Source organism: Triticum urartu, chromosome 4, assembly GCF_003073215.2.
Source record: "Triticum urartu cultivar G1812 chromosome 4, Tu2.1, whole genome shotgun sequence".
NCBI lineage: Eukaryota > Viridiplantae > Streptophyta > Magnoliopsida > Poales > Poaceae > Triticum > Triticum urartu.
In genome coordinates this window covers 601499197-601507540 of record NC_053025.1, presented here as the reverse complement: position 1 = coordinate 601507540, position 8344 = coordinate 601499197, and positions in this window count along the sequence as shown.

Below are 8344 nucleotides of genomic sequence, written 5' to 3'. Positions count from 1 at the left end.
AAGCTTTACCTATTTTTAAGATAGCTTTGTTTTTGTTGGCAACATAGCGAATTAGCCTTTATGCAAGGCTGGTTACATATCTTTTTTGTCAAGTCTCAACTTTACTTGGTCTATGAAACAGATAGCGATATATTATATGTTAGTTCACTTTAAAATTACATTTTATGTGACTATTATGTTTATTTTTCACTTAATAATTACATTTTGCCTTCATGTGGATTTGTGATTCGGAAGTTTGGTGGTATTTTATATGTTGTATATTCGAATACCTAATTTTTTTATTTCTAGATTATACACTTAGGCTTAACTTGTCCAAAATTTCTGGCTCCGCCACTGAGTGCTTCGAATGCCCGCACCCTCCAAAAAACTTTGTCTCCGGTTTGTGAGCATCCGGACTGGCATGACAAAATACGTTCGGATCGTGCGACCCGGACATATGCGGGTGGTGTGAAGGTCCGTGTTGCAAATGTCCTTAATTATTAGAACAAAAATAGCCATTGATTGAGTAAAGGCCCGGACGTGGCTCACTCCCAGCCAGGTATTGGTTGGTTTATTATGGAGCCATGAAACAAACTGCTCTGTCCTTTTGGTTACGAGCATGTCATTTCAGACTGTAGTAAACTGCAACGTGTAAAGACGTGTCAAAGATTAGGCATGTTAGACCAGGTAGACCTTACTACTAATGTTTGCCAGAAAAAATCTTTCTTGTATCTCGCCAAAACAAAAAACAGAATCCTGTAATCTTGTGAACACTTGGACAAATGTGTTTGTACCAATGTTTTATGTGTGACAGGAGGTACAAATGTTGAGGACATATTGTCTTAATCATGTGCCGCTGGACCCTCTGCAATTATATTGTTGTAGCCACGCACGTACTACTGGCTACGGCCTACGGGGTATATATTTGCACTAGGCAAGGAACTGCGTGCGACGGTTCCTGTTGCTGCATGCATGGCGATATGCCGATCTGTCTTTGAGCGACGGTTGTACCCAACCCCTGTCAGTGCTCTCACCAACTCCCGTCTGTATTTCCTCTTTCTTGCTTGTTTGAAAATGAAACATGTTAGTGTACGTACCCTCATGAAGATCATATCAAAGGAAAAATGATGGTTACGCCTTTATCCAGCAGGAAATTGTTATCACATGTACAGCATGACAAGTCATCAGCACTTGGATGGGAGGCACCACCGGCCGGCTAGGCTGCGCTCAACATCGACGGGTCCTTCTCTGCCAAGGACGGAACTGCAGGAGCTACCATGGTCCTCCGGGATGAACATAGAGATATTATTTTTTTTGTCTTGCCGTGAGCTAAGGCAGTGTGCATCACCGCTCGAGTTTGAACTTGCTGCATATCAGAAGGCATCTCCCTCGCTACCTAGTGGTCTGAGCTGCCTTTTGTGATTCAAACGGACTGTGCGGAAGTGGTAAAATTAATCGAAAGAGGCATTAGCGACTGATCGAAGTATATGATGTTGATCCACGAGATTACTTCGCGTCTTCGGGAACATGGTAAATTTTTCGTTAAACTTGTGAGGCGTGAACAAAAGCTGTTAGCCACTTTTTTTAGCAAACGGGCCGGACGAGGTTCTGGAGCTATCTAATGCAGACATGACTGCTACTTAATTAATGAATATTCCTTTTCCCCACAAAAAGTAATAATAAAGAGGAATCAGTACATCCATTTACACATACTAAAAGATATATTTTGAAAAGGGGAAGTTGTGAATATGCTACAAGGCAGGTACGCTCTTTACCTAGGCAGCCCAAGTTTGTGTCGAGATACCTACGTGTGTACTCCCAAAAAGAAAATGCTCCAAACCTGAAACTCATTGTAGTACGTGAGTACTACAATGTGCATAATATCTTTCCTAATTTTTTGGTGCGTTGGAAATATACCTGCTGGATGGATCGGTACGGTTCACATGCAATTAGTGATGCCCACCTACGACATGACATGCACCAATGCCAATTAATTAGGTATAGTGCTACTCTCTTATTGCTCGAAGCAACTTGTACATGTGCACGTACGGGTGCTCAACTGTGTGCGCCACTTGTTGAAGCTAAAGCTGCAGGCAGACCAGAATTAACCTGCTACCTAGGGTGGACGCTGGGCCCTGGCCGAGTCAGCTCATATTGCATTGCATGGTCCACTAAGGGCCAGTTTTCTCCCAGAATCGCCTCCTTCTCCAGCTTCTCCCAGAATCGTCACTTCATGTTTTTTTACAATCCTATTTAGTTAAAGTCTAATTAGCTAGGATTGTAAAAAACATATGGAGTGATGATTCTGGAAGAAGCTGGGGAGGGGGGCGATTCCGGTAAAATCGCCTAAAAGAACTAGCCCTAAGGCCAACTCCACCGCGCGACCCTATCCTGTCCGCCCCCGTCCGTTTGGGGTAAAACGGACGAATGGCGCAGCCCAGCGCACGGCCTCAAACGGACAAATCTCCGGATTCCGTCTGTTTTCGACCCATCCCCGGCCCAAACTTGCGCTCAGTTTGGGGTGAAACGGACGCGCGCGGACGACTTGGACGCACGCCCTTGTCCCCCCCCCCCTTGTGGCCCACCTGTCGGGGACACTAGCAGTCCCTCCGCTCCCAACGCTTCCACCCTTTCTCTCTTGCCCCGCCCCGCCGCCGGCGCCACCACTATTCTCCGGCCGCCTCCTCACCCCGCAGCCTCCGGCCGTCCCTACCAAACCACTTCTCGACATGGCCGCCACCACGCCCGTGCTGTGGTCGTAGTTTTGGCCGTCGATCGGAGGTTTGGCCGTCGACGTCTTTGCCGGCCGTAGAGGGGACAGGACCGCCGGCGACGCAGCACGGCGTCCTCGGCAGCTCCCGACGAGAGCTCCACAGCGGCCAGTAGACGGCCGGCAACCACCCCTGCTGCGTCGAGGTGATCATCGCGGCCTCTTCGCCACCACGTCCGCAAGGTGTTCGACATTTTGCCCACAAAGGTATGGACAATGGAGACGAGTTTTTCTTCCATCACTTTCTTTGTTCATCGGACGATTCGTCGTCGGATGATGAAGATGTTGTGGTGACTGCACTGGTCGTTCACGACCACATTCAACGGCAGCTTCCTCGGTATAGGGGTCACTCCCTGGTCGTGCTCCCAACCTGAACCGCAACAGGGAGAGAGGCCACGCCCTGCTCTATGCTGATTACTTTGCCAACACCCCTCTCTTCAAGCCGGATAAATTCCGTCGCCATTTTCGAATGGCTAGTGTCGGTGTCAAAACCGGCGGATCTCGGGTAGGGGGTCCCGAACTGTGCGTCTAGGCCGAATGGTAACAGGAGGCAAGGAACACGATGTTTTACCCAGGTTCGGGCCCTCTTGATGGAGGTAAAACCCTACGTCCTGCTTGATTAATATTGATGATATGGGTAGTACAAGAGTAGATCTACCATGAGATCAAGGAGGCTAAACCCTAGAAGCTAGCCTATGGTATGATTGCTGTATGATGAAGTTGTCCTACGGACTAAAACCCTCCGATTTATATAGACACCGGAGAGGGTTAGGGTTACACAAAGTCGGTTACAATGGTAGGAGATCTTGAATATCCGCATCGCCAAGCTTGCCTTCCACGCCAAGGAAAGTCCCATCCGGACACGGGACGAAGTCTTCAATCTTGTATCTTCATAGTCCTGGAGTCCGGCGGAAGGTATAGTCCGGCTACCCGAACACCCCCTAATCCAGGACTCCCTCAGTAGCCCCTGAACCAGGCTTCAATGACGACGAGTCTGGCGCGTAGATTGTCTTCGGCATTGCAAGGCGGGTTCCTCCTCCAAATTCTTCATAAAAGTTTGTAAACACCAAGAGTAGTGTCCGGCTCTGCAAAATAAGTTTCCATGTATTGCCACAGAGAGAATAATATTAACACAAATCTAATCTGCTGACGTATTCCGCAGCGTGACATCACACTACGGCCAAGCCTTTATTCGAATCGTTTTCACTTTTCCACCTCAGTGTGTTTTGCGAGGCGGTTTCCTTGGCACGTCTTGTCAAAGCAGAGATCGTGTCCCCCATTTACGGGATTCTCATCAATACGGACGTGGGTAACCCAACCGCGCCATTTATCACGGCGCTTGGGAGGCAAGCGAGTTTTACTAGGCTGGTGGGGACGCATAGTCACATCCGCTCATATAAGGGGACAAGGATCCACCTTTTTACCTACGCCTTCTTCCTCCTTTGCCTATCCATCTTCTGCGCACCCAAGCTCCAGTGCCCAAGCCCGCACTTCCTACCTCAACCTTCTCCAACAATGTCCGGAGCGGGAGGCAAGTGGATGGTCTCCTCCGTCACGGAGGGCCATGTCAAAAAGCTAAGGAAGGCCGGATACCTGTCCAAAGACATCGCGCACCGGCTTCCTGAGGAGGGGCAGCTTCTCCCCACCCCAAGGCCCCATGAGAGGGTAGTATTTCTTCCCCACTTCCTCCGTGGACTGGGTTTTCCTCTCCACCCATTTGTCCGCGGGCTCATGTTCTACTATTGCCTAGATTTCCACGATCTGGCCCCGAACTTCATCCTCAATATCTCGGCGTTTATCGTCATGTGCGAGGCTTTCCTCTGCATCCGCCCCCATTTCGGCCTCTGGCTCAATACCTTCAACGTCAAGCCAAAGGTGGTGCGCGGCAACCATTCGGAGTGCGGAGGTGCCATGACGGGCAAATTAGCCAACATCCTATGGCTCGAGGGCTCCTTTGTGGAGACCTTGAAGGGGTGGCAGTCAGGGTGGTTTTACATCACCGAGCCACGCGATCCGAAGTGGATCGCAACCCCTGAATTCCGATCCGGACCCCCTACGCGGCTCACGTCCTGGAAGGAGACGGGCTTGTCGTGGGGCGACGAAGAAGAGGTGACCGGACTGCAAAAATGCATCCAGTCCCTGGTGAACAAGCAACTCAAGCTTGTCAACGTAGTCCAGGTCATGCTCGTCCGCCGGATCCTTCCGTGTCAAGAACGGGACTTCAATTTGTGGGAGTTCAACCCGGCGCAGCACCGAACTCTGAGCAGGCTCTTCGACACGACGTACGAATATGTCTGGAAGGGGCTAACCAAAGGCGTCGAGGCTCCCACATCTGCCTCCGAAGACCGCAGATTCAGCTCGCAGCGTCCTGCTGGCGAGGTAAAATATTTTCATCTTTTACAGGATGTTAAGTTTTCTTCATAGTTTGACTCTATGCGGGATTTAAACTCCCTCACCTTTGACAGGATTGGCAGGCGAAGTCCGGACTGATTAACTGTCCGGCTCCCTTGCCCGAAGACCCAGCCCCTGCTCTCCTAGTGAAGCTGCTGGTTCCGGCACCTTATATGGTGCCGGAGAAGAAGGCCAAGAAGAAGAAGGCCACAGGGACTCAAAAGAGTTCCCGACATATGGTGGTGTCGGACTCGTCGTCCGATGAGTCCGAGACGCACTCCTCCCGTGAAGACGAGGAGGAGGAAGAAGAGACCTCTCCCCCTCCAGCGGGGGAGGAAAGAAGAGGAAGGCCGCCCTAGTAGGGGAGGCCGAAGGGTCCAAGAAGAGGAAAACCCCTCCGCCGGACTGCGCCCCCGACGCCGACGAGGACGAAGAGGAGTGGCCGGACAGGGCCAAGCATCCGGCGAAATCATAAGTGTTCGGATACCAAAGTAACTCATGATATTCCTTTTGTTGCACAGCTTTCCCTAATGTCGAATATAATCATGCAGCCCGCCCAAGGACGGGCTCGACGAGTCGTCGAGCGACTCCCTGGATTCATCGGACGTGAATTCAGTTCCGCCCGCTGCCTCCCCCTGTGCTGCGGATGACGCCGAAGTGGCGTCGCGACAAGCTCCGGGGCAAGAGGAGGTGGTCCAGGAGGAGCCGCGAGGCGACCTCCCGGACTCCAGGAGTAAAGGGGACAAGACCCCCCAGGGCTCCAAGTCCGGCTTTAGGCCGGACACCGCGCCGGAATCATCAACGGTTCCGGACCGCGGCAGGCGAACTCCTGCCAAGAGGAGCAAGCCTATTGAGCCGGCGTCCTCCGTCCAACCGGAGGCGCCGGACAATCTGCTGGAGGTGCTTACACTAGTAGAAAAAGGGTCAAACGTGAAGCACATTAGTGCCGGTTTGTACAAAAACCGGCACTAATGTGATCAATAGTGCCGGTTCGAATGGCTATGCATTAGTGCCGGTTCGTAATGAACCTTTAGTACCGGTTCGGGCCACGAATCGGTACTAAAGGGGTGGTGGCAGGCTGGCGTCAGACCAGGGCCCCACGAGCACCTTTAGTGACGGTTTGTGACACAAACCGGTACTAAAGGTCTAACCTATAGTACCGGTTTGTGTCACCAACCGGCACTACAGAGTCTTAACCTATAGTCCCGGTTGAAGACACAAACCGGCACTATAGGGCAATTTTCAAACTCTATCCCCCCGTGTATCGCCATTTCAGTTTTGAAAAAATCAAAAGAAAATGATAAAAACTTCAAAAAATAAAATCCTTCGAGAGGTAGTTATATTACTACATCTACATGTTAGGAAAATTTGAAAATTTAAATTTGGACATGTTTTGCAAAAAGTGTAGGGAAAATGTAAAACGGCTATAACTTTTGCATACGATGTCGGAAAAAACGTATAATATATCAAAAAATTCAGCACGAAAATCCGCATCCGATGGAGACCGCCTACGACCTGTTTGTAATTTTTTAGAATCCTCAAATTCCAAAAGGAAAAAAAGATATGGTCAAATTTAAGTTTTTTTAAATTTTTTTTGTTAAATCTGGTCAAACTACTAATTCAAGAAGTATTAATGTTACTACATAATTATTCAAGAATATTAGTGTTACTAAATAATTATTTCAATTTTTTGAATTTTGGTCAAATCTGGTCAAACTGTGGTCAAACTATGGTCAAACTGTGGTCAAACTTATTCAAGAAATATTAGTGTTACTAAATAAATACTGTTTTTTAGAATAATAGTTTCAAACTCAAACAGTGAAATGTGTGACTTCATGCTCAAGCTAAACTCCTGGGGGTTAATAGGATTGACATCTTACTATTGTCAAGAAAACAACAAGTGCAGACTTGGAAACGAAGGAGAATAGAACCCGAAAGTTAAGCGTGCTTGGGCTGGAGTAGTGAGAGGGATGGGTGACCGGTCGGGAAGATAGATGATTTGGAATGAGTGATCCACACTTGAGCAGTTAAGAGAGGTGATTAGAGACTAAATCACCAAATAATTCAGAAAAATTAAAAATTGAAAAAAAATCAAAAAAAATTTCAAAAAATTTCAAAAAAAAAACCTTTAGTACCGGTTGGTAACACCAACCGGTACTAAAGGTCCCCCATACCAGGGCGCGAGCTCACGCCACGTGGTGGCACTTTAGCGCCGGTTCGTGCCGAACCGGTACTAAAGGGGGGGCCTTTAGTGCCCACCAATTAGTGCCGGTTATGGAACCGGCACTAAAGGCCCTTACGAATCGGTTTTAAAGCTCCGTTTTCTACTAGTGTTAAGGGCGCCTCCATCGACGAGGAGCACCGTACCATCATGAGTACGGTGGTCCAGAAGGTTCGGTCCGCCAAAAGCGGACTTACTGCAGCTTGTGCTAGCCTTCTAACAGGCTTCGAGGTAAGTAAAAATATGCAAAAATATTACCGCATAGACAGTAGCCCCTGATGCTCTGTTTGGCGTTCAGAAAGAAAAGCCGAATAGAGGATCTATTAAATATCGTAGGAGTCTAACTAAAAAAGAGTCAATATACGTATGCAGGCTTCGCTGCTGGCCACCGCCGCACTGACTGCGGAGGTGGGTGCCCTGAAGCAGGGCCTCGAGCGGACCGAGCAAGAGCTCGGCCTTGCCAAACGGCAGCTCGAGGAGAAAGAAGGTAAGAGATACCTTATAGAAAAAAATGCCTATAAGAAGACGCAATTGCAAAAAATGACAGGAGTATACTGCTTATTGTAGGGGCCGCAACTGAGGTGGCGACCCTCAAGCAGGCGCTGTCCGAGGCCGAGAAGAAAGCAGCCACCGAGCGCACCGAGCGGGAGAAATTTGAGGCGCAGGTCGGCGAGGTGCAGCAAGAGCTTCAGGCTCTCATGAAAAAACATGAGAGTTTGGAGCTCGACTCGAAGACGCGAGCGTCCGAGCGTGCTGCGGCCCTTAAAACTGCCAAATCTGCCAAGGCTGAAGCCCAGAAGGTCCTCCAGGAATTGGATGAGGTGAAAAAGATAGCGGCGGGTAAGGCATTCTCTATGCAAAGTAGACATATAAAAGTAAACTACTTGTTATTTAACCGAATCCGGAGCTCTCCAGGGGCATTCGCAGATCTTCCCCGCAGCGTATCCGATGCCGCCGCATTCTACCGAGCCGAAGAAGGCAGC